Genomic DNA, 5,010 nt, shown 5'->3' on the forward strand with positions numbered 1-5,010 from the left:
TATGTGTGCTCTCTGGGGAGAGGTCTATAATGTAGGATGGAAAGTACATTATAACCCTTTATGTCCCTTCAAGCTTGTTTATTGCCTGAGTCGACTCTCACAGGGCCGGCGTGTACTTTCCGCCCTCCCTTTCCGTATTCTTGACTTGACCCCAACCTGGCGCAGATGGCCGCCATGATAGATTCGGTACGAACGGTATCGCCTACAAGCTGGGTGCGCCGTTCCCGCAGCATGAGCCAGTTTCTAACGGAACAGGAGGCAATCCAAGCACACACGATAACAAAAAACACAAACGCACTTCAGACGCAGCTTTGCACACGAAGCCCAGCGGAAGGAAGCACGACTTGGATTTCATTGGATTGGACAACTGCATCGACCATGGCGGTTCAAGGCAAGATTTATTCGATAAAGATATAGAAATAAGCTTGCTGCAGCCTGCACAGAATCTGCGGTGGACAAACAAACAAAACACACACAACAAACAAGGAAATATAAGCATGTGTGAAAAGAGTTCTTGAGACCATCTCGGACTTCCTTAGCCCATTTCGGTCACAAGCGTCGCGTCACCGACTCTCCTCAGTAGGAGTTCCGGGCCCCATATGCGCTGATCACCGTAGGTTTCGCCCCCGGTCACTAGGTGACGCCTGTTTAAGAATGATATTAGGGCGCCAGAATGCTAGCTCCCTCTGTCTGTGCTCCAGCAGAGGGAGCTATTACATGATACGTGTATGAGACAGAGCAAGGACTGTAAAATGCAGTGCCTTTTCTCTGCCTGACACTGCTAGATTACGGAGTAATCCGAAGTTCAAAAACATTCCTCCTAGAATGAATGATGGACAATGCACCGGCCAAGTCGAAGGCAATGGTCTACAATGTGCCAAACACTGAACGTATTTATTCGTATTATAGGCTGGAAGGTTCCACGCTGTACTGCTTCAGTGAGCCCTCGTGGTCGAATCCTCTCTCCTGCACAGTGTCATTCAAGGAAGTCAGTCACTCGTCCAGCCCTTATTTCATCAATGAGCGAAAAAGTACGCTGTACTTACACGGCCCCAAAAGCGCTCATTATACTCCGCTTCGCGGTCCTCATCCCCAGACTTCTTCTGAAGCCAATCATACTCCAGGGGAACCTTGTAGGTATCCTCTGCGACCAATAGGAGCACGTTTCGTACCCTTGTCTCTCTTGTCTGCTGTGGTACGCGAAAAGAAAGCACGAGTCTTATGTACAACGGCGCCACAGAGACACAACAACACGTCGTCAGACAGGTGTGGACAGGAGCTAACGGAACGGCAGATATGGAAAGATAAGCACAGATTACACAAATCTAACAGCTACGCTTTGCACGTTCGGCAACGCAATTTTTCCATACCGGAAATACAAGTCTCATGGGTTTCGATGGCAAGCACACGGGGGCAGTGTATAGGTCTTGGGTCTCTGTGTCGAGTGCGATGCCCTGTACCAGGACCGCTTCTTGGATATCGGACGTCAACTGGAACCGGTTGCACTCTGACAAATCGGGAAGGAGGAACGATTCCAGGCGGCGGCTTATCTTCTCCAGTGGCCAGGTCTACAGTAGAGGCGTATAATGCAGGTTAGTAAAGTTCCGTTTAATCGGCAATGTATCCATTCAGCATTGACAGTCCTTATATCCATTTTACGTGTACGTTGTCCCTGATGGCCATTTGTTTACTCTATCCGTCAGGTTTCCAATGCAGCAAAAAAATCACAAAAAGTGGGTGAGCACGTTGTATCTATTAAGAACCAAGGATCAAAATGCTAAAGCGACGTTCAATTATCAGCGATGGTTTCTCCAATTCAAGGCCCATTACGTCATGGCCATAAGACGACGAGCTGAGTCACTGTCAGGCTTCAGCCTGGAACAGCCAAATGCACCGGTGACACTTTTCTTGTAGAACATAGTAGAACAGTCATCATCGTAGTGGACAGTCTTCAGCAATTCCAATAGACGAGTTCAGAAAATCCCAGAATGCTTAGCGCCGCTTTGAACTGTGGGAGTTTACTAATACGAAAGAAACGAGTGGCCTCCAAAATGTTCCGATTTCTTTGCTGCCAGACTATTGTCCACGACGTGTCAAGGTTAGCGAAAGCGAAATGTGAAGGATTATCCTTCGTTCCCCCGCTGAGCAAGCGCCCAGGGTGCAATGCGTGCGCAAAGAGCACTGGGATTTTCTGAACTCGTCTATTCCGCACATACGTAATGGTTGAGGAGTTTCAATGCTTGAAGGTCATATGAGTTTAATGGCGCAGCGACAACTGAGATCATAATGCGCCAGTGCCACTAAGTGTTGCGGAATGCTAAAACACAGGGGCATAAATACCCTCACCCCTGGGATCCACCTCTGGGATCCCCAACGAAGTGCAGTATGGCACTCGAGTTACGTTTGGGGAGCACTAAAGCAGAAAGCAAAAACGGATCGGCGTTTTGTTTTTCCGGCGAAGTTTTTCCTCTTCCCGTTTTTCTTATTCTTTTAACAGACGGTAAAATAAGGGAACGCAGTAAAGAGGAAAACTAACAGCTAATATATTTGATGACTGAAAGGCTGGTTAGGGTAAATACGACCAAAATGTCACGGACGAAAGGTAAAAATAAAACGACAAACAATGCAAGCAAGCTGAAGTAGCTATTACTGGCAACATTTGCCCGATCCTGTAGAGACAAGTGGTAGCAATAATAGTTAGCAATAAGGAACGTTATCTAGAATCTTTCCTTTCTCGTGCCGTAAGTACTGGAAGTGTCGTTTTCACGCACTGTGTTGTTCTTGCAAGACAAATTATGCCGCTTTGAGGTCGCACAGAATGCTGTCGGCGTTGATGGATGGTGTAATAACATCACAGATTGTGACACGGGTAATTACATCACGACGACGTAGTCTGCGTCAGCGGACGTGCCCCGATGGACAGCATTTAAATTACCTCAAATGGGTGCCTCACTATAAACGTAATTTTCCCGATAAAGCGCTGGCACGGAAAGAAAAGAAGAGAGAGTGCTCCTCAGCATGCTGCTAGGTGCAAGCCTTCACAACACGTTAATGTACGCTCTCGACACGCACGAAAAGCGCGTACGATAATGCATCATTGTAATCATTGTAGCCGCCTGTTACATTAGATGTCTAGTTGTGACGTTTATGTCTAATGGACCCTGCGCTCAACTACTTCGACCCCTTCATGACACCTACCTGATACTTTGTGTCCGTCTGTAGAACAAGTGAAGCGACGACCCTGGCAATGTGGTGCCAAATATGGTAGAGGAAGCTGGGCGGGCTGGTGAAAATGCTCATTGCTTCCAAGACCCGTGCCCGAGGAATTACGTATGCCTGAAAGTGAACATATCCAAAACTGGCTTCACAAAAGAACAAATTCCCGTGTTGCCAAACATCAAGACATAAGACATAATTCCAGGAGGTACCTGACGAAATGTAGTTCACTGCATGATACCCTGTACGCTGATAAACAGAAGTTTGTCTTTTTATCACTTGTGCTAAACATGGAGGTAAGAAACTAAGGAGATGCCCTAAGCGCCTCTCCCAATGCAAGCGAGCGTGCTGTGACCCGCGCATGGCATTGTGGTTAGTTGCCCACACACGTGACCCATAAACGTCACGGCAAGACGGCATAAAACATGGCGTCCTCCATTTCCCCATGCGTATCTTACCTGAATACAGAGACGAGCTGCGGCCGAATAACTTGTTTCCGCTTTCATAACATATTTGGAGTTCGAAGTTATCACACCCGTTGAAACACAAGATAGATCATCTCAGTGTGGAAGCAATGGATCACTAAATCGCTAGAAGATATACGTACGTCATCGTGACATTGCCTGGCTTCTCTTCTGTTTTGCTATTTTGCTGCGATTTATCACGCGGCAAATGTTGAAACAACCCATAACCTTCAAAGTATTGTGCGAATGGACTCCTTGAAGGTAAGGCGTTTGCTGAAGATGAAGTTTGCTAAACTTCAAGGCCTCCGCGCAGACCGCCATAACGCCGAAACATGTGGGGATCACGTGACCGGGCAACTAGATGGGCGTGGTATTGCCAGGAGCGACCGCTAGAGGGGTCCCACGGCCTTCCGATCTTTTAGCCCTCTCCTTAGTTTCTTACCTCCATGGCGCTAAACCGTTCTTGTCTGAAATTTTCCACATTCACCCGATTGCCACTACATTTTCGTTCCAAATCTTAATTTCACTTAGTTTGACTTCTGATACAGGTGGCATAGATACATCAACATGGTTTTGACCCACGGAATTTTGACCCAATGAAACGTCATTTCCAGTATTCCACAAAAAGGAGCGAAAGAACTCCGCCGTCGTAAAATCGACTCCACTCAGCTTCTCAGTTCAATGCGTCAATTCCTTCAGTTCACGAACTGTGTAACGCAACCCCATGGCGACGTACCCTACTTTATTTCCGACTTCAATTCACCTTGGTCCACACTACTGCGTTTAGAGTGTTCACATACAGCGCAAGTGGCGGAAGCATTATGGGAGAAAGATTTATGTCCACGTTTGAGTGTCGCACGAGAGAAGCTGCTGCCAGTTCAAAGCAAATGTAATGAACGCTGCATCTTTTTTGCGCACTCCATGCCCTCCATGTTTACAGCGGCCATTTTCGAATTCGTCTCGCACAGAGGAGAAGCGCCTCAACACGCATGCGCGGAACGCGGCGATTGGTTCCCTCCTTGAGGGTCGGTGCGTGCTTCAGTTCGAGCTCCTTGCGTTCGGCAGCAGAATTTCTGCTGCGGAAGGTCTCGCACGCGTCTGTTGCCACGGCAACCAACGCTCACCGGCGTACGCACGCAACGAAACGCAGTAGTGTGAACCATGCTATCCACTGCCGCACGCAATGTACTCAACGGCTAGCCCACTGACAAATAACGAAACTAACACGACGAATGCGTGCAACAACCCGCTTTAACCCTCCACGCATGGGGGGCAGGGCGCTTTGGAGCGCCTCCATAGCAGTGGAAGGTCGCGCTTACGTCACAACGAT

At 48.0% G+C, this 5,010-nt stretch overlaps 1 long non-coding RNA gene across 1 annotated transcript; it reads right to left on the minus strand.

The window, feature by feature from the left end:
• Nucleotides 1-875: 875 nt before the first annotated feature.
• Nucleotides 876-1,523, minus strand: LOC135375468 (uncharacterized). The gene is made up of 3 exons (XR_010417249.1): nt 1,371-1,523; nt 1,047-1,190; nt 876-966 (listed from the first exon to the last, which is right to left on the minus strand). It is a non-coding gene; the product is annotated as an uncharacterized LOC135375468 (long non-coding RNA).
• Nucleotides 1,524-5,010: the final 3,487 nt, after the last annotated feature.

This window comes from Ornithodoros turicata, unplaced genomic scaffold (genome assembly GCF_037126465.1).
Source record: "Ornithodoros turicata isolate Travis unplaced genomic scaffold, ASM3712646v1 ctg00000864.1, whole genome shotgun sequence".
NCBI classification, from domain to species: Eukaryota; Metazoa; Arthropoda; class Arachnida; order Ixodida; family Argasidae; genus Ornithodoros; species Ornithodoros turicata.